The sequence below is a fragment of the Peromyscus leucopus genome, unplaced genomic scaffold, assembly GCF_004664715.2.
Source record: "Peromyscus leucopus breed LL Stock unplaced genomic scaffold, UCI_PerLeu_2.1 scaffold_909, whole genome shotgun sequence".
Lineage (NCBI taxonomy): Eukaryota > Metazoa > Chordata > Mammalia > Rodentia > Cricetidae > Peromyscus > Peromyscus leucopus.
In genome coordinates this window covers 1-21,840 of record NW_023505848.1, presented here as the reverse complement: position 1 = coordinate 21,840, position 21,840 = coordinate 1, and the positions used below count along the sequence as shown (strand labels likewise).

The 21,840-nt window shown below is 52.2% G+C and overlaps 1 pseudogene; it reads right to left on the bottom strand.

The window, feature by feature from the left end:
• Positions 1-2,905: 2,905 nt before the first annotated feature.
• On the bottom strand, positions 2,906-20,413 carry LOC114681522 (annotated as a pseudogene).
• Between the last annotated feature and the right edge of the window lie 1,427 nt (positions 20,414-21,840).

Here is a 21,840-nt window from a genome sequence, read left to right as displayed (position 1 = left end):
GGTGATACCACCTCTTGACTGGTAGTCCTGGGTGCTATAAGAAATCAGGCTGAGCCAGGCATTAAGGGGCCTTCTCCACGGTCCCTGCATCAGCTCCTGCCTCAGGAATCCTGCCTTAACTGCTTTAGATGATGAACTGTTGTGTGGAACTGTGAGTGAAATAAACTCTTTCCTCTCCAAGTTACTTTTGGTCATGGTGTTTCATCCCTGCAATAAAACCCCCAAGAATACATGTAGCTTTCATGTTCTTACAGAACTGTAACTATGGAATTGCAATACTTTTAATGTTTTCCTGCTCTAATTCCTCAGCATATAAATACCAAGTCGGTATTGTCTCTGTGATTGTATTGTACTAGAATGTTTTACTTTAATTTTTTGACAGAGTGTCACTGTAGCCCTTGATGGTGTGGGACTCACTGTACTCCACAGCCCCTCTCCCCTCTCCTCTAGCTCTTACCTCCTTTCTGCCTCCTCCTCTGTGATATACTCTAAGTGTTGATGTGGAGGTGTTGATATAGGTCTGAGCACTGCACCAGGACTTTGATTTAAAAAGACCTTGGACTTTTAGAATGCTGAAAAATTTAAAGGCTTAAGTGTTGGACCATTTTGAATCTTGATATTAACACAATAATTTGGGGGACAAGAATTGAATGGTTATGCTTAAAGTGGTAAGTTTGTGTATCAAGCTGATAAGGGATGGTGGGTTCTAGAAGAGCCACTGTGGGTGGTGCCGTTCCCTAGGCAGGTGGTCTTCGGCTGTATAAAAAACCAGCTGAGCATGAGTCTGAAAAGGAGCCAGCAAGCAGTGTTCCTCCACTGCCTCTCCGTCAGGTTCTTGCTGGAGTTGCTGACTTCCCTCAGTAACTGGTTGTAACCTGTGAAATGAAGTAAGTCCGTGCCCTCCTTAGTTGCTTTGGTCATGCTGTCTGACAGGGACCGAATGGAACAGAATGTAGGAGTAGATCGTCACTCTCCTCGGTGCTCTTGCTACACCCTTCTCTCTGCCTCCTGGCCACGCCAGTCATTTCGGAAGCTGCTGGACTGTGCTCCCATTCTCGACACCAGCACTATCAATTTCCAAGTTACAGCTGCTTTCTTTGTGGCTTCAGCTTGCCCCCAAACTGTAGCCCAGTCAGACTCCGTGTACCCCATTTCCCACCTGTCTGCTCTGCTCCCCAATGCAGAGGTCCCACTGAACCACTGAACTTGACCTCCTCTTCACGCCTTACCCACTGTGACCACACTGCCCTCAGCTCCCACCACTGTCAGTCACACGCCTTCACTCACAGCCTCCAACTATAACACTGACCACAGCTCTCCATCTATGCTGTCCAGCACCCTAGAGGCTGAATGTGGAAGACTCGGCCTGACTCGTGAAAGAAATTTCTCTATTCACTGATTCACTATTTCTTGAACCCACCCCAGCCAGATTTTCCCTTCCATCATTCCACCAGAAACCCAGTAAGGACTCAAACCAGGAGCGTCATCCTCATCTGACGCTTAATGTGATGTAATAGGAAATTAATGTGCTCCTTAAGCCTGGCTTTCAGAACCCTCCTGTGTTCGTTCTCTGGTGGTTTGAGTGGGGATGGTTCCCATAAACCGAGGTCTTTGAGCACCTGGTTCCCAGTAGGTGGCGCTATTTGAAGAGGTTTGGAGGTGGAGACTTGCTGGAGGATGTCCCTCTCTAGGGGCGGGTTTTGAGAACTCAGAGCTGTGCCCAGCTTCCTGTTTTCTCTCTGTTGGTGTTTGCAGTTGAGAAATGATCTCGCCATTTCCTGCCCTGGCCTCCTCTTGCTGTGCTTCTCCCACCATGATAGACTCCCCTCTGGAGCCAGAAGCCAAAATACAATCTTTTCCTGTAAGGCACCTCTGGTCATGGTGTCTTGCCACAGGGTGGTGGTTTGAAAGAAAATGGCCCCCAAAGGGCGTGGCGCTATAAGGAGCGGTGGTCTTGTTGAAGGAAGTGTGTCACTGTGCAGGTGGGCTTTGAAGCTGTCTCTACTTAGGATACCACATGGTTTGGCTGTCAGTTGACTTCCTGTTGCCAGCGAGATGTAGGACACTTCTCCAGCACCATGTCTGCCTGCATGCCGCCATGCTCTCCGCATGATGGACTGAACCTCTGAACTGTAAGCCAGCCACCACAATTAAATGTTTCCTTTATAAGAGTTGCCATGGTCATGGTGTCTCTTCACAGCGATAGGAACCCTAACTAAGACACACAGCAACAGAAATAATTGGTTCGTTTTCCTAGTATCATCTCTGTTCAAATTTTTCTTGCTGGGGGATTCCTATAGTAAATCCTCACTTTTAACTTTATACTAGCCTTTGTTCTATTTAACGGTGATGAACCGAGTCAGAGAGGAACCAGGCAACTCTCAGACTTGGCAATGGTAAAGCAAGATCTGTCTTTCTCTCCACCTTCCAGGTCTCCCCCATCCAGTCATCCATCATCTCATCCATCCACTCCTCTAATCATCTGTCTCTGTGACTCTCTCAATGCTTTCCCCACTCTGGCCATTCTGCTTCTCGTCTGCCCGGGCACCCACACTGCAGCTACCCGTCCTCGTCCTAGACTCATCATCATCCATGTCTCCCACGGTGGGAGGAAGTTGGAGACAGCAGGAGGCAGAACCACACTGACATGCAACTTGGGTCTAGATTATTTACTCAATGCTTCCAGATTTGGCTTAGTGGCTCAGAAAAGGGGAGGGACAGGGAGGGGACACACAGGACATCCTTCAGTCACTGGAACTTCTGGAAGAGGCAGGTCTTGAAGTGTCCGTTTGCCAGTGATGACTGATCAGTTGGAACTGCAAGAGACAGACATTTAGTACTGTCACGCTGCAGACCGAGCACTCACCCACCACCTCTTCCCCAGTGTGGATTCCATTCTCCATCCTCACCACGAGGAGAAGTCCTGTGCTTTCCACTTGTCCATCAGTGTCTCCCTGATACTTATGCACATCATTTTTCTGGTCCCCATCAAAGTTTCCACAGGCCCCACACAGCAGGGCTGCATGGTCATCTCCAACCATCACATCCAGCTGCCCATCAGTTCCAAGCCGGACTGGACCCTGCCTTCTGATGGACGAGCATGGGAGCCATCGGGCATCTTACTCACAGACACAGAGGTTAACACTTTAGCTGGGGGATCCACGCGGAGACCATTCACCTGGTGTAGGGGAGGGGAAATGGAACCGTGAGACTTGGGTGACAATAGCTGAGTCCTCATGCACAATAACAAAGCGAAGCGGCAGGGACAGGTGCTGGAAGGGATGGGTCCTGGAGAGGAGGGTCACATGGAGAGATGGACAGGTGGGAAGACAGCTGGAGATGGAGATGTTGTCCACACACAGCTCACTGTGCATGCTCATGCCCATTGCAGGTGTGACTCCCCAATTAACTTACTAATATTTTCAGAATCTCTTTGTTTAGTATTTAAGTTGTCAGTGGACAGAATGATGGATCAATGGATCCTCACAATATTCTAAGCTGGGGGAAGAGCTCCTTGGATCAGATAGATAAGTAAGCAACTGAGCAAATCTGGAGTTGCTTTTCAGGTTCTAGTTTTCAGAATGAACTAAGCCACTCTTCCCCGTTGCAGTGTTTGTTCACATCCTCTCATTGTCGTCTTTCTCGGCTATCAGTACAACCAGGGGCTGAGTTCTTAGAGGGGACCATGGAGCCTCGAAATTAACTTGGGGAATCCCGACACTTCATGTGATACCAGCTTGGCAAATCATAGCATCCCACCCCGAGACTAGGACAGGCAGGCGGTCCAGGCTAGCTCAGTGAGATGCAGTCCTGGAGCTTGTGTTGGATCTGTTCTGCAGAGGTGGTCAGGCGAGGGCAGGTGGCAGGCACATCCTTCATGGAAACAAAACTGTCTAGGAATGAAGTTGAAAACCAGGCATAGGGAACTCCTCTTTAATCCCAGCACTCACGAGGTAAACACAGGTGGATCTCTGTTCAATTTACATAGTAAATTTCAGGACAGCCAGGGATACACAGATAACTGTATCTGGTCTTAAAAAAATTTAGAAATAGAACTGGGTGGTGGTGGCGCATGCCTTTAATCCAGCACTCAGGAGGCAAGGCAGCAGATCTCTGTGAGTCTGAAGGCAGCCTGGGGCTACAGAGTGTAGTTCCAGGAAAGGTGCACAGGCTAACAGAGAAAACCCTGTCGGTAAAAATCAAATCAAAACAAAGACAAAATTAGAAATAGACATTGACTTCAGGGACAAGGTTGTAAACTCCTGACAGTGTCGCTGGAGGTTGTTGGGACCGTCTCAGGGTTTCCAGATATGGAGCCAGTCCATTTGTTTTCCCTGAGACATTTGGTTTCCTGTCACTGGTAACAGTGGATGGCTTGATTAAGTACCAACAGGCAAAGCATATGCTGTTACTCAAATGTAAGAAACTCAGGCGCAAGGAGAGGGACCGGCTGACCTTAAAGTACAGAGACCTGGATGAAGGAAACAGACTGAAGGCACTGGGTGGCCAGGATGTCGGCCACTGTGAAGGAAGAAGGAGAGCCCAGGAAGACATCCTTGCCCTCTATGCCCAGGCTTACCCACACACCCTTGCTTTGGGTCACAGTCACCATTCCATTCTTGAAGAAGACGTGGACCTTGCCTATGACTTGTCATTGCCATGGCGAGGCTGTGTCATCAGGCAACCCTCGGTGGGTCACGGCAACAGTCTTCTGGAGTCCAGGGCATCGAGAAGAAAGGTCGTAGACACAGGGGAGCTGATGGCTTGCGAGTCCCCATCGAAGGTGGTGAGGTTGGCCCCCACAGAGATGGAGCAGAGACCTTTGGGCTGCCAACAATCCCGGACTCCTGCTCGGATCTCACAGACGTGGACCAATGGGGCAACCAGCCTGCGTCGGCATGTCAGGCCGGTTCTTGTGGAGCTAGGAACAGCGCTTGGCACCAGTCTGACGGTCATCAGTGGAGGTGTTCACCTGTGCACAGACAACGGGTGGAATGTATGTGTATTCGCGTGGGGAACCTATTGACAGCTCCTAATTGAGAAATGGTGTGTGTGTCCTCTACCGCAATGGTGGAACTAGTGTCAATGACCCTCAGACTGATTTGTCAGTGAACATAAAGCAGAGGCAGGCTGTCGCCGTGTGATATATTAGGTGCACCCTAAATAAACTTGCCTGAGGATCAGAGGAAGTATCAGCCACTTAGATTAGACATAGAGGCCAGGCCATTGGTGGCACACACTTATGTCAATGCCCAGGCACTTGAGATCTGCATGGCTCTCTGCTTTGGGAAACATCAGTCACATCCATTAATCCCAGGAAGTATGGCAGGGGAGAGAAAGGGTATTAATAAGTGGCGTGAGGAAAACCAGGAATTACTTCGGTATTAGCTGCTAGAAGATTTCGTACAATACGGTAGAACTCAAGTGTGCTGCCTGTTCTGTTGTACTGTGAATCTTATCATGTCAATCTTTTGCACCGTATTGGCCTCTGTTTTTTTTTCTTTTTTTTCTTAATTAAAAGACACAATTTAAGATTCATAGCAAGCAACACTAGTGTAGCCAAGCTACATGTTCTTGAACTCAAAGAGCCTTTGGCAGTCCGTGCCCTTACACCACTCCTTTAGTCCAGACCTACGCCGCTGGTTACGTAGTGAGAACACAAGCCTGGGCTAATCCAATTGGAGCAGATGTAGTCTACGTCACGAAGGTACGCGTATCAGTCGCATCCCAGCTTCAGGCTGCTTGCCATTGGCTTGAATAAAGCTTTGTTTTCTTCCTTCGTGCAACTCGTGTCTCAGGACTGTGTCCTCAGAGTTTTGTGATTAATTGGTATTAAGAGATGAGGTTGGAGATGACTTGCATTCCCAACTCTGGAGTTCAGAAGTTGGGACTCTGGTTAAGTTGGGAAAGTGTGAATGATCCTAGAGCTCTTGAAAAACTCTTATTAGCCTATGACATGTGATCATTATAACTGCAAGGGAATCTAGGACATGATAGTGTCTGGAACAAAAGAAAAGCAGGGGTGATGTGTGTTTACGAGCAAGACAAGCCACAAGGGGGCTGGGTGAGATTTTGATTGATCTACTAGTAATGGATACACTCCTTTCAAATGCAATATATAACATGAAGACTAGTCATTGTAGGGGAAAAATGACTGGGGCTGGGCGTTGTGGTGCACCACCTTTATCCAGCACTCAGGAGGCAGAGGCAGGCGGATTCTCTGTGAATTTGAGGCTAGCCTGGTCTATATAAGTGAGTTCCAGGACAGTCAGGACTACTTAGTAAGACCTGTCTCAAGAACAGAAATTCTTTTGTTTGTTATGGTGGTTTGGCAGGAGTTTGGGCTGTGCAGATTCAGGCTCAAAACCAGTGAGACAAAGCCGTAAGGACAGTACCACATGAACTAAGTTTTTGTAAAGAAAGAACCCATTCTCCCTGGCACAGCTGAATGAGAAGGGAAGGGACAAAGTACTCAGGATGAAATGATGATAGTAATCTTATTACAGTCCTTGACTCTCAAGTAAGAAATAGAAGATCGGCACTTGGGAAGCTGACTATAGATCAAGTTCTCTAAGATGGACACTCATGAAAAGAACTATAACAGGGAGATGTCAGGTCACTCAGAGAAGCGATGGCAGAGATTGGAGTGGTGTGGCCAAGCCAAGGAATGACCGAGGCCGCCAGAGGGTGGGAGACACAAGGCAGAGATTTCCCTCTGTGACCTCTTAGACAGTGTCAGCTTTCCAGTGCTTCGACTTTAGTGCCGTGAGCTGGTCCTTGACCCCTGGCCTCCAGAGCTGTGGGCAACTAAGCTCTCTTGCGAGAGTCACCTGCCGAGTCTGGGGTGACTTAGCACTGCAGACGCAGCTGGGAACAGGTGGTGGCCCCGGTGTCCCAATCCCGAAGAGAAACCCAGAGCACAGCAGCTCTGAATGTCCCTCCAGCTCTCCGCCCACTGCTGCTTGGAGTCCCTGCTCACCGGCATATACTGGCCATTGTAGGTGCAGCCGCAGTCGTGGGCAGGAATGCACACACCTGGAGAGCAGGTAGTGATTGTCACACTCACATCCTTCAAAGCAGCGAGTGGGTGCACTGGGTGAGGCCAGAGAGGGCAGCGCAGGAGTCTGGCAGAGAGCTCATGCACACAGAGTAGTGGCTGTGGTCGGGACACTGGAGAGCTGGAGGGAGAGGAGGCAAGGTAGGTCACACCTGCTGCAGGACACTGACTAACCCGGCTTACTGAACTCCTAGCCCTGGCCAGGATGGTGCTGAAGATGGGAACGATGCGGTCCCCAGCCCTGTCTTACAAAGCTCACATCCAGGTTTACACATGCAGGTTTGCATTGCAAGGAGAACAGTCAGAGGGGTCTGTGAAGACAAGAAAATGTGAGACACAGCAGGCCTGGGAGAACGGAATGCTGGGGGGAGGATGGGAAGGCATGGAGGAAGGCTGGGCAGTGGATTCAGGGAATCAGCTGTAAGAAACGGATGGAAATGGGGAGGTCAGGAAGAGGGCAAGGGTAGGATGGAGTGGGCAAGCAGGTTGTCAGGATGGGTTGGGGATGTGGGGCAGAAACCTCCGATGGCATTGGGAGGCTCAGGCAGGTCAGACTGAAATGGGGAACTCGGATAGTGTTGAGCCTGGGGTGGTGGGAAGCAGGCAGAGTATCTAAGTTAGAGGGAGGTGCAAGCAAAGGATTGGGATGGCGCAAGAGTAAATTTGAGAATGGGGCAAGAGAAAGACAAGAATAAGTGAAAGACACGGAGCTGTCAAAGATGGGGCGCCAGGCTCCAACTAAGCACTGAGGGCTGGCATGGCTTTTGTCACCACAGGGCCACTGGGGCAGGAGAGAAGGATCAGGCTTGGAGGGAAGTCTGATTTCAGTTGGAAAACGCAGCAGCTACAGAGACGTTAAGGACCACCAGGGTACACGTCCAGAGAGCACAGGGTGCATGGGCCTAGCCTACTGACTGAGCTAGAGACGGCCGAACCCGGGCTGTTTTCAGTGCCGTTGGGTAGGTGACGACCAGGTCTCCATCCCGCCTAGGAGATTGAAGAAGCGGCTCTTCCGTGGAGCACCAGGGACCATTGTTTTGGCACTGGGTGTCTGAGGGGACCTGTCCCTACCTGTAATTTGGAAAGAGGTGTATTATCTTGGATTAGGGATCTATTGTCCATGGACTTGCACTGAACACAAGTGAGGCTGCTCCATCTGAGGAGGGGTCAGTAAGCCACAGACTCAGGACACTCAATCCATCAGCCCCCTTCCAGGTCACTGCAGAAAGAGCTGGGAACAGCTCTGGGAAGAGGTGGATGGGGTCTGGGAGGGTGGACTCTTGACTGGAGTCTTGAGACCCAGAGCCGCAAGTAAATGGGGAAGGCACAGAGGATGCTGGAGCAGGGTTAGAGGAGGCCCAGTCATGGGCAGAGATTTCTCCAGGCCCAGGAGGTCCACGAGGGCCCACAGACACTCACGGCAGAAGCTGTCTGTCCTCCAGGGCTTCACGGTTGCACTAACTGCCTGGCAGGCTGCAGTGTAGGCTGCCAGGCTACGACAGAGGTATACTTGTTTTCTCTTATGGGCACACATATTAAATACACATTGGCGGAAGTATTCCAAGGGACTCAGAAGCTGGTGGCAGTCTTTGAAGGGGCCTTGGGGATTACTGATCTGTCCACAGCTTCGTTTTTCTCATATGCTTCTCTCTTCTCTGCCAGAGCACACAGGGCAGCCTTGGGCCCACAGCCTTCACCACAGCCCAGAGAGAGCCGGGAACTCGCCATGCAGCTCCCAAAGGCCTCCACGTTAGGGCCAATGTGCCACTGGGCAACACAAAGTCATCGCTTTGGTTCCCATTGAAGTTCCCACAGAGGCCACAGATCCGTCCATGGAAGGGACTAGGGATGGACATGAGGATGTGGGCATCACCATCAAAGAGAAAGCTTCAGTCCCCATTTGTCTGAAGAAACATGTTTCGGCCTTCAACAGTTATATACATGGAGCCTCTGACCACGGGCAGGGTCACCGGCTTCTCTCTCCACAGTCACCTGGAGGGAGAGAGCATGTCACTTTAAAGACAGCCTTCCTGTCCTGCTGTAGGAAAGTCGTCTCTCTTAATCCGTCATGGTAGAGCTAGGTACTTTTAGCTGGAGTGTATTTAGGCTCCCAGGAAGGGATAGAGCCATATTTCCAGTGGGTTTCAGGCTGGGACTTCATTTCCCAATACCAGGTTCTGTGGTGCTCTCAAGACGCTCAAGTTGGTCAGTGTCCCCAAGGTCCTCGCAAAGTAGGGGCATGACTCTAGATGACCCATATATGGGCCTGTGTCCCTATCAGAACACTGGGCAGGCTTTGTGTCCCACTCACCTGTGGCCCTTTAGCCAGGACCACATCCTGGCCCGGTCCACCTGTAACCACCAACCACCGTTGGGGATCACCTGCCAAGTTCTTCTCAAGCACAATGGAAAACTCCTTCAGTCCAGGTTTTCGGGTGACAGACTTGTGCAAGACGTAGGAACAAGAGCCATAAAGGTCATACACCCGTCCATCAAGGGTGACATAATGAATGCCATTAAGGACCAGCACTGATTTAAAACTTTTGGGATGGCAGGCAATGGATGCGTCCACTATATCCGGCACTCCTCATGGATGCCACAGGACTCTATCTGGCAGCTGACCTGGCCACCTGGCCCACAACCCACAGAGCCGCTCACACTCAGGGACTGGTAGAATGTGGCACCTAGCAGGTAGTAAGCGTCCATTGTGGAGCAAGCCACACTGGCCCACGGGCACACAGGCGTCACCACTGAGCACAAAGCCAGAATCACAGACACAGCCCTCACGGCAGGTGGTTTCACAGCCCTCTGGGGGCGAGAGGCTCGGGCAACTCACAGGGCAGGAGTCACCACAGAGCTGGTAGTGGCTGTTGGCGGGACACTGGAGAGCTGTGGGATAGAAGAAGGAGAGTCAGGCAGAGGCAATGGTGGGACCGGAAGGGCTTGTGTGTAAGAAGAGCTGAGACAGCCGGTGGCTTGGCATGGGACTTGATGTAGAGCTGTAGTGGGTAGCCATTCCAGCCTTGATCTGGAAGTCCCAACCACCATTAAGGCTTCGATAATGATCACGCCTACAAGGCGGGGCCAAGAGAGGACCCTGAAGACCCGAGATCCGGATGCACCGCTTCTCTTGGTTCCTGGACCCTGGACGCTGGAGGTCGACCGAGCAGAGTTCTCTAGAGAACACTGCCGGACTGCGCTACAGGTCTTTCCCAGACCCTGCAACCTACCTATCCTTCATTTGTAAGTTACCCACTAAACAAGCTTCCCTTTTAACTACGTGGAGTAGCCTTAATAATTTCACCAATATAGAACACATGGCAGGGACACTGACTTGGGACTCAGGTGGGGGCGTGACCAGGTCTCCCTGAGAAGGGCGAGTCATCCTGACAAGTACTACAAGTGACTGTCTGGGGGATAGACGGCATGCGTCTGACCAGAGCACACTAGAACCCACTAGGCAATGTCGGTGAGCGCCTGACTAGGGGCCCCGGTGTGTGGGAGACCAGTCAGCCTGACTGAAGAGAGTGAAGACGTGCGGACAGGACCCGTTGGTCCCTCGGACATCTTCCGTTTCAGGGTGCAACTCTGCCAGTGTGAGCGTGAGTGGCTGACACTCACAGGGTGGACCTGACCCAGCAGATGTGCCTGAAGGAGCTGCCCCACACCTCCTGATTCAGTCTGCTTGGATCTGCCAAGGACAGGTCCTGATTCCAGCTGAGGGTGTCTGATGTCTGACCAGCGTGTGCCAGGCAGTGGAGCATCTCCTACTGCTGACCACTTCTGTGTGTCTAACTGTGGGAGATGGTCCAGGGGTGTGACTCACCTGGCCTCTGACAGGGTTTCTTACTGAGTAACTCTCACTGGGTCCTATCCAAGTCCACTAGCAAAATGAAGCTCCCAGAGGGGTCTGCGCCCAGCCTTTGCCACTCTGGGTGTGTAGCTAGGTCCTTCCCTGCCCACTGGCGTTTTTTCAGTATCAGGGCCAGGGTGCATCTCTGACAGCAGGTGGTGGGGATGGGCCTTGAGCTCCACTGAAGCACCAGGACCCTTGTCTTAGAGCCCCTGGGAAGGGTTGGGGGAGACCCTGTTTGTGGGGAGCTGCACGGGTCAGTACTCACGACAGAAGTCTGGCTTCCTCCACTCTCCAAGTTGGGCCCTAGAATCCTGACAAGCCGCCACATAGGTGGCGATGGCAGGACAGAGGCCTCCTGGATGGCCCTGAACCTGGCAGGCATCCAGCAAGCAAGCCTCGAAGTACTGTGTGGGCGGCACGAGGCTGTGGCAGGGTGCCAGCGGGCCTTCGGGGGACGAGATTATGCCACAGGCGTCGGGGCCACGGAAGGGTTCCTGTTGCTCAGGTGTGCAGGGCTGTGGGCAAGGCCCAGCCACGCACTGGTCACAGTTTAGGGTTCCTCCCACCTTCCAGCCCTCAGGTTTCCCAACTGCTGTCAGGTCATCCTTGGGATTTTTGTTGTAGTTTCCCGCACAGGCCACAGAGGGCGCCTGCATAGGCTGCAGGCACGCGCAAGCGCACGAAGTTGTCGCCATCAAAAGCCAGGGAGAGCCCCAGCGGTGGTGTTCACCACCAAAGCCTATGCCACTCAGATAAGCGAACAGTCGTGAATCCAGCTGGAAAGGCAGCATCATCATCTCTTCATTCACCTGTGGATGTGGGCGGAGAAGTGAGTTGAGACCGGTCTACACAGGTTCCAATCCCGTCCGCACCATTCAGTATCAGGGATCTTAAGCACGTGACCACTGGTTATAACAATAGCAAAGAGACTAGTGACACTTGCAACTCTATGCTGCCGTCAAGTAGGTACTTTTGACAGTCCACCCTACAGAGGGATAATGGAAGGCGGAGCCTGGGGAAGACACTGCTTCAGCCTCCCTGCTCCCACAGGCTGGAAAGGTGCCTTGGGGAACGGCCCATCCCTCATTCTCTCCTGTACAGCAGAGGCTCCTGGACCACAGCCCACTCACCTGCAGCTGCCTGGGCCAGCGGGCGCTAAGGGTCAGGCTGAGGCCATAGATGTTCAGAGTAACAGTGCGGGTGTAGCTGACAGCCTGGCTGCCCCTGTGCTCATTAATCACGGTGACACTGAAGTATTCAGTCCCAGTGGGTGGCGCTTGGCAGGGGTGCACTCAGCAGGTACTCGCAGGTGCTTGGAAGTCAAACCGGTGCCCATCTAGAGTGATGTAATGGGGATCACCCCAGGCTTGGCACTCAGCTGTGCTTGTAGGTTGGCAGCCGAGCTGGCCAGAGGCAACAAGGCACACTCCTCGCCCAGCCCCACAGCTGGCAGATGTGCAGATCAGGGATTCACCTCCAGTGTCCACAGTGACACCTCTTAGAGCAGGTGGCATCAGTCCAAAACTCAGTGCCTGGTTCATGGTATGTGCCGTTGCCCAGCAGCCACAGCCACCGTCCAGGGGAACACACTGCTTTGCACTCAACACAAAGCCCTGGTCACACTGGCACCCCTCCACACAGGGCCCGTCACACGCAGCTGGGGTTGTTGTGGCGTGTAGGGGGTGGGCAGCTGGCTGGGCAGGGTGGGCCACAGAGCTCATAGTGGCTGTTGTCAGGACAGGCGATCTCTGTGGGCAGATGAAGGGAGAGAGAGAAATGAAGAATGGTGTTGGAGTGGTCTCTGGGGACGCAGTGGGAAAGACATCAACAGAGACAGAAGGGGACCGTCAGGGAGGGAAGCTGGGACAAAGTAGAGCAGATGGAGTGAGATGGAGAGAGAGATGAGCTGGGGTCACAGACAGAGACAGCCCACAGACAGAGACAAGCAGAAGCCAGCAGAAAGACCCCAAACGGTGGGAGTGGAGCCAGCCCACCCTGGTCCCCACCACTCACCACAGCTGCCTGAGTCCTCCAAGTCCTTGATTTTGATGCCAGCAGCCTGGCAGGCAGCAGCATATGCAGCCAGTGCCTGGCAAAGTATGTCTTTGATGCCACCACCCAGACAGACATCCAGCACACAGCCCTTGAAGAAACTTTCAGGAGCACATGGGCATGGCAGCTGGCGAAGGGCCCACTGTGCCAGGAGCCAGAGGTCCACAGTAGCCAGGACCCTCATACATCTCCACTCGGTCCTCTGGGCACATTGGACAGGAACCCTGACATTCATTCCAGCAGAGAGGGTCCCACCCTGGAATCTGCCAGCTGCCGCCCCAGGTGGCATTGAGGGTGCCACTGTGCCGTTAGGGAACACTAGGTCATTTTGGGGGTTTTTGTCCATGTTTCCACAGAGCCCACACACTGCACCATGGTAGCTGCTGGGCAGCGTGACCTCCACCCTCCAGTTCCAGTCGTAGGTGACCTGAAGCCCGAAGTCAGTCACCAGCACAGCCTTGGAGCCTCCGTGAAGCACTGAAATCTGCCCACCAGCCAGGTAGACAGCAAGGCCTGCAGAACGCCATTCACCTGGGGAGAAGAGGGAGTTCAGTGGGTTCAGGGAGCAGCCTATGTTGAACTGGAGCCTTTCCTGTCCTGGTTTCCTCATTCCGCCTGCCAAGGGCTTCCTCCTGACTGATATTATGGTCAACACCAGCTCTTGGGAACAAGACTGGGCAGCCGAGTCTGTTTAAATCTACTTTGGAGTTGGTTGGGATTCCAACTCCGGCCTCTTTTGGGTACTTGAGCGACCGCCCTACTGAACGTACCTGGACTCTGCCGTTCCCTTTCTTGTGGACGGCGATGCTGGTGTTGTAGGCGGTCACAGTGACCTTCTTCACACTGGACACAGCAGGGTTGCCCTGGCTCTCGTGCTTGGTGATGACAGTGAACGGGGTCAGCCCCTCAGCACTGACCCCAGGACAGACACTTCCTGCCAGCAGGTAGCTGCAGTCCCGTGGAAGTTGGCATTCAAGCCATCGAAGGACTGATAGTGAGGGTCTCCCCACACCCGGCACTTGGAATTATAATTGGGTATGCACACACCCCTGCCACCTTTCTCTCTGCATGTTTCCTGTGACCGACAGGTCACACCTTCGCATGGGTCTGCGGAAACAGAAGACAGGTTCTTGAGGGCTGCGCACCACAAGCATGCCTGAATCTAACTCAGAATGCACCAGGGATATTGCTCTGAATGTTGCCATGGGGTTTGGTTCATAGCATCCACATGGAAGTTCACAGCCATCTGTAGCTTCAGTTCCAGGGGATCGAACACCTTCTTCTGGACTCTGGCTCTCTGCTCTTAGGCTCAAGACCTCAGTCCCAGGACTTGCTGGTGAGATTTCTGTGTCTGGGGCCCCAACATTTCACACTTTGCCTCAGTCCTTGGTCTAAATCTCATGGCCTGAGGTGCTAGCTCCATTTGTGGGTGGTGGTGTGTTCTGCTTAGGAGTCTCATCACCGAGGCTTACCTTGGAGGGCGTCCATTCCCAAGCTCCATATTAGTGTCACTATATACTGTCTCTAGTGTGGAACACATACACACTCTGCGCCTAGGCATCCAGCCCTGGAAGCTTTGTCAGCAGAGGGCGCTAGGAGTCTTGGGAGAGGCCCCTGTCCTGACAACCTGCTCTGCTCTTCCAGGGCTGCTGCTGCTGCTGCTGAGCTGTGGGGCCTGTGGCAGGTGGACACGGGATCTCTAGCTAGTCACCAGACACACCAGGATCTCTAGCTAGTCACCAGACACACCAGGATCTCTAGCTAGTCACCAGACACACCAGGATCTCTAGCTAGTCACCAGACACACCAGGATCTCTAGCTAGTCACCAGACACACCAGGATCTCTAGCTAGTCACCAGACACACCAGGATCTCTAGCTAGTCACCAGACACACCCAGGATCTCTAGCTAGTCACCAGACACACCAGGATCTCTAGCTAGTCACAGACACACCAGGATCTCTAGCTAGTCACCAGACACACCAGGATCTCTAGCTAGTCACCAGACACACCAGGACCTCTAGCTAGTCACCAGACACACCAGGATCTCTAGCTAGTCACCAGACACACAGGATCCTAGCTAGTCACCAGACACACAGGATCTCTAGCTAGTCACCAGACACACAGGATCTCTAGCTAGTCAACCAGATCTCAGGACACACTAGGTGGCTGCTTCCAGCTGAGTTTCGCCAGCACTTGGGTGGGGGATGGGCGTTCACGTCTGCAAGCCCAGCCTTGCAGGATCCTCTGCCACTCAGTGGCTGCAGGGATGTCTTCTTCAGTGAGGTCTGAGACAGTGAGGCTTAGGGTGTGGCACTTCCCAACGCCTGCCTTCCTATGTGGTGAAGGAAACCCTGAAAGGTCACTCCATGTAGCTCCTGTTGCTTGTGTCCCTTCTGTCTCCTTACCCAATAGCAGCCAGTGCTGGTAGCACCTTTCTCCGGCTCTAGTGCTATGCTCACTTGCTGCACATGCTAGGCAAGCGCCGAGCCACATCCCTAAACACGGAAATCATATGCCTATTAAGCTTCCTTGCGATGTGACCCTGATCAATGCAGCCCATTCCTCGGTGACTCTGAAATCCTGCTCATCAGTTCTGAGTGTCTCAGCCCCACCCTCAGTTCTGGAGTTACCACTTTTTACTCATTGCGGGAGAGGGCTGCCTTCCAGGAGGGTGGTGTGAGGTTAAAATTGTGTCCTCAATTTTGAATGGGGGGGGGTCTCTTCTGAGATCTGTGTTTCTCTTTCTTTTTTCTTTTCTTTTCTTTTTCTTTCTTTCTTTTTTCTTTTGTTCTTTTGTTTTTTGAGACAGGGTTTCTCTGTGTAACATTCATGGCTGTCCTGGAACTCATTTTATAGACCAGCTGGCCTCGAACTCACAGAGATCCACCTGCCTCTGCCTCCCAAGTACTGGGATTAAAGGTGTGTGGCGCCGCCGCCGCCGCCGCCGCCGCCGCCGCCGCCGCCGCCGCCACAACCACCACCACCACCACCACCACCACCACCACCACCACCACCACCAGGGCAAGACCTGTATTTCTAAAAATCATGATCTTCTGCTCGAAGGGGATCCTGTAGTCAAGGTTCTTCCTTGATTTTTCTTTGCCTCTGCCCTGAGAGCACCTGCCTTAGAAACTCAGTGCCTGTTTCTCAGTGCCCCTGACTCTTGATGCTGGCGTTGGAAGCCCCGTGCCTAATCCAGTGAACCAGTGGCCAACCAGGCATAGGACCTCCTGGTGCTTGAGGTTGTAAATAAAGCTGTGTTGCAGTGAGCAGTTTGTATTCCAGGCCACGTGGCTTGCAAACTTAAATAATTATCACTGTGCATTTGAGAGAAAAAGTTCACCAGCCCTGCAGTCCTCCCAGGGCCTTTGACATCCACCATCAAAATCTTGCCCTGAGGTTCCCACAGCCTCAAATGCCTGAAGGTTCCCTGACACCCAGACTGGATGACCTCTTCCCTTGGCTTCCTGGAATCCCAGTCCAAGTCTGATACCTCAGTCCACAGGCCTCAGCACCTCTCACCATGAAATTATGGCACCTTTAGCTCCTAGCCCCTGACCTGTGTCCCCCACACCAGCCCAGCCCCCTTGCCCAGCACCTTTGGTGACGCAGGTCAGGATGCTCCTGAGGGCTCGCACACCTGTCCTGGCTTGCAGCTGTGATCCTGGCACACCATGCCTTCTCCTGGGTGGCACACACACTGCTGCTGGCAGTTTTCAATGAGAACTGACTCCTCCGGCTGTGGGGACAGAGAGCATGCCATCAGTAACCAGGGGGTGCTGACTCTGGCGTCCTCAGCGTTCCAGGCACAGAGAGGGTTGGGGCACAAAGTGCAACTCTTTGCAGCGTGGTTCATTGTCAATGAGGCACAGCATGGCTTTGAGGCCCAGCTCATTCATTTATTCACTCACGCATTCTAAAAATATGCACCGTTTGGAAGCAGAGTTAAATAGTCCATGGAAAGAAAGAAAGCCAGGCACAGCGGTGTGTGCCATTATCTTACCACTAGGGAGGTGAGACAAGAGGATTGCGGAAAGTTTGAGGCCAGTCTGGACTACATAGTGAGTCACTTAGGGCCACACACCAAGGCCATCAAAAAAATAAACAAACAAACCACAAACAAAACAAAGCAACCAGAGCAAAAGCTGTGGTGCGGATCGCTCTTTCCAAATTCTAGACAGCATGACTCGATGTCTTGATGTCTCATTTTCTTCATTTGCAGACTGTAGGTAATTAATTAGAGGGCAGAGCTAAGACAATACAATGGAGTTAATATAATGTGTAAAGTACAGGTGGAAGCCAAGAGCACTTTTCAATAACCCAGGCCTCTCCGTAAAGGGCGAAAGTGAGGCGAGACTGGAGTAAAGACGGTTGTTGTTAAAGCTGAGTGATGCAGGTATTCAGTGATGTATTTCACCATATATGTGATATGTGAGCACGCTGATCTATTGCTCTATTCTCTTGACATCGCACATTCGATTTCATAATGAAATATCTCTATCTGTATAATTCATGTGTGCGCATCAGACAGGTCCGTGGTCAGTGCCCCACACATTTGCGTCCATTACTATTGTTCACGAGATGAGAAAGCACAGGGAAGGTACTGCCCTCAGAGTCTTCTCAGTTCTATAAACAAGGCAGAGTTTCAGCACACACACACACACACACACACACACACACACACACACACACGTTAAGGCAGAGCTCTGTGGTGGTGGGGAGGAGGACGAAGCCAAGAGACTGAGCAGCTGCTATAACACAAAATTTCCTTTTTGTGGTCACAGAACAGAGGAGAGGACACATCTCTCATTGGGCACTGGCCAGTTGTTATAAACTGGGGCTAGAGAGATGGCAGAGTGGTTAAGAACACTGGTTGCTCTTCCAGAGGATCTAGGTTTGATTCCCAGCACCTACATGGTGGCTCAAATTGTCTGGAACTCCTGTCCCAAAGGATCCGATGCCCTCCTCTAGCATCTTTGTTGACACCCACCAGGAACATACATGGTGCACACATATACAAGCAAACAGAACACTCAGGCATAAAATAAACATACATTTTAAAAACTATCATAGTCATTTTGTTAGGATAAATTATTTGCTTTCTTGTTGTAAGTGCTCTTTCTAGTGTTCATTGTTTTGCAACTGAGCAAAGGTATTGGAGGATCAGGTAATCTGGTTCCCCGCTTGGCAGCTGGAGGACTCTCCTGCTGCAGTGGCCTCCTTGAGCAAAAGGACTGTCACTCAGACGAGCCAGCCAGACTGAGCTCATGCCAGCCTCTGTAGTTTTGAGCACTCCATGGATTTGTGGAGAAGGTCATAGCTCGTTGTCCTGGCCCCTGAAGGTGCAGTCTAGCCAAGACTTTTTCCTAGCACAGATCTCTGTGAGCTCTCAATGATCCTATACTCATTTCTAGGCTGGAGGTGAAGTGCTTCCCCCGGTGGCCTGGTAGTGACTGTCATTGACTGATGCTCAAGAGGCAGTTGTGATTGGTGCAAAACCCCCTGGGCAGGCAATGAAGGCATGCCGTTCTGCTCGCCTAGTGAGTCAGCCGGGAGACAGTCCAGTCCCCTGTGGTAGATAAAAGGCCTCTTTGGAGTGGGTTTTTCTTTTTCTTTTTTCTTCTTGCTTTTCAGTGTTGAGGGCTGAGCCGGCACACAAAGAAAGCAGCAGGACAGACGGCAGAGGGCAGTGGCAACAGAGACAGGGGAGCGGCCGTGGCAGCCGAGTGGTCACCAAGCCCAGGTATAAAAGTCACAAAGCTGAACAGCCGAAGAAGAGGCCCGCTGACCTAGCAGAGGGCTGAGCCACGGAAGCGGCAGAGCAGCCAGCTGCTTAACAGCTGGAGCATGGGAGAAAACAGCTGTGCTGAGGATGGTGGGGGTGGCAGAATTAGGAAGGATGAAGGCATGGTGGAGAGAGGGCAGGCTATAGAGCCAGGAGAGAAACAGCAGACTCCGGTTGCCGGAAGAGTTCCAGAGAGCATTGCGTGCCCCAGGCCTAGGATGTAACACTGGCTGCTGCCCAGGGGTAAGGAACCTTCCACCTCCTAGGCCTCCACTGTGACACTTTCAAAGCTAAGGGTCTTGTTACCCAAGTCTAAAGCAGAGCTGTGACACTAGAGGCCACCACCTGCTCTTGCCTGCGCTCTCAAACACCTGTGGATGCCAAGTGCCAGGATCGTCACGTGAAAAGCTTTTCCTTTCTTACATGATTTTTATCTCAGCAGAGCAGGACTCCACCCAGCTGACTGACAATAGGCGAGTCATCTTGGCCCACACATGGTACAAAAGGGTTAAATCTTGACTTTGGGAGCCAGGGGAGAGTTTAAAACATCACTACCCATGGTGACATTTAGAAAGATCTTTTCCACTGCCATGAGGAGGGTAGACCAGAAGGAGGGAAACTCAGGACTGGATAAGGACCAGGTGACCCAGTCAGGGTGATGTGGGGCAGAGAGCTAGTCAGGAGGCTGCATGGTGTGAAGGCTATAGTGCTGATGAGCAGTGTGGGTTGGCTCAGGAGGAAGTCCCAGTTCTGTCAGGACGGCTGGGTTCTACCTCATAGTAGACCCCATTGTGGTGGCAGCCGCATTTCTCCATGGGCACACAGGTTGTAAGGCTCTGCAGGAAGTCAGAATCACATTCGCAGCCCTCACTGCATATTTCCGGGCACTGAATAGGTGTGGTGATGGTCGAGCAGCCCAGGGAGCAGGTGTCTGCCAGGACCGCGTAGTGGCTGTGAGGGGGCACTCCATCGCTGTGAGAAAGGGGTGCTGGTTAGGACTCCAGGGCAGAGGTTGGGGTTCTACGCCTCCTGCTCCCCAAGCTTCCCCTTTCCCTAGCCCTCAGTGTTCCATCACTCACGACAGAAAGTTTTGTTCCTCCATGGCTTGACGTGCCCCCCAGCTGCCTGGCAGATGCTCACGTAGTTGTGGATGTGGTTGCAGAGAATGCTCAGGTTCCCGCCATTCAGGCAGAGATCAAAGACACAGTCTTTGAAGAGATTCTGGGGGTCCAGCAGCTTGTGGCAGGCAGCCAGTGGCCCCGTGGGACTGGTGAGCAGCCCGCAGAACTGTTCCCCATGGTACTCCTTCTCCATAGCCGGGCTGCACTTTGCTTGGCAGTCCTGTCCCGGTTTGCAGGCAGGCTGGGCATGCAGGAAGAACCTGGCACAGCCTTTGCCCAGGAGTTCCCCAGCTCACTGGGACTGACTGCCTGTGAGCCATCGGACTTCTGCAAGTCGTTCTTGGGTCATCATTGTAGTCCCACACAGGCCACACAGGTATTTATAGTAGTTACGGGGGACGGTGACATGCACATTGTTGTTGAGATCATAGGATACTTGCAGGCCAAATCTGGTTTTGATTACCACATCTACTCCATGCTGGAGGGCCTGAACACTGCCCCCATCCAGCACCACAGGCATCTTCATGTTCACGCCGTTCACCTGGAAGGCGGGGAATGGCAAGCTTCAGAGGGCATGCTTTGAGACAGTCTGTCACTAAATATCCCTGGATCTAGTCTGTCCCTAGATGTCCCTGTCTGACACTGAAATCTGGAGTAACCCCATCTTTCTGACCCTCAGTTTCCATATTTGTAAAATGTGTATAACAGTGCTTTATTCTAGCCAGGACCTTGAAATGTGACCATATTTGGGAAAAGGCCTTTGTTGATGTAATTAAAAGTTACAATCTAAAAAAAAAAAGTTACAGTCTTGACACGAGAACACTAAGGATCAGAGTGAACACTAAATCCAATGACAAGTGTCCTGGGAGGCAGTGGAGTAGAACAGAGGCCACAGAGAGGGTGGCATGGGAAGACTCAGTAGTCGGGATGGAGTGTTGACATTGTAAGCCTAGGGACATCATGGAGCCACCAAAAGCTGAAGAGGCAAGAAGGCTCCTCCCCTGAGCCTCTGGAGGGGGCCTGGCCTTGTTGCCATCTTGACTTTAGATTCCACACCCAGAACTGTGAGACTATAAACCTATGTTACGTTAGAAAAGTTTGTAAGTTACATTTTATTTCAGTATTTATTTGTGGGAGGGAGCGCACACATGTACATCAGAGAACAGATTGTGGGAGCTGGCTGTCTCCTCTCACCACGTGTGTCTCCGAGACTCAAGTTAGGTCGTCAAGCTTGCCGGCAAGTGCCTCTACCTGCCCAGTCATCTCACCAGCATGTGATTTTAAGTCAGCAAGCTTGTGGCATTTGGTCACAGCAGCCACCAGGAAAACACTGTAGGTCTCAGAGGGGTAATGACCTCACCGGCCTGGGTGACATGGTGACTGATATTGCAGGGGCTGAGCCTGGAGGCACAGCCTACCCTTTACCCCTCTGTGCCCTGGGCAGAGATTCGCCTGTGTTTCTGCTTCCTGTCTGTCTAGGGGGACAGGGTGTCTTGTCTCCAGTGTGTCATCTAGGGCACCTGCTACATATAACATGTGCAAAGGCTTGTGCTGTGCACCCCCGTCCCCTGTGGCTGGGGTCCTGTTTGCAAGTCTTCATCTGGACAGTGAAGCAAAGTCAGGCTCCATTCCTCATCTGAAGATCACCCGAGGGCTTTGGCTCCAACCAGGCCTGGGAGGTGCACCCCTGGTTACCACATCTGTGCCCTTCCTCATTACACACACCCTGCACACTAGGTTTACAGAGCTGTGAGGCGACAGGGAGCGGGCAGGGGAAAGACACACTCTAGGCATGTCTGAGTGTCCTAAAGACGTGAACAACGATTCTATTCCATCAGGCTGGCCATGCATAAGAGCAAGTCACTTAACCTCTGGGCTCAGTTTCTCCCTCTGCAGCGAGGGACAGTCTCAGGGAAGCTGGGGTTTGGTGAGATGCCCATATCGGACAGAGACTGTCCCCATGTGCCC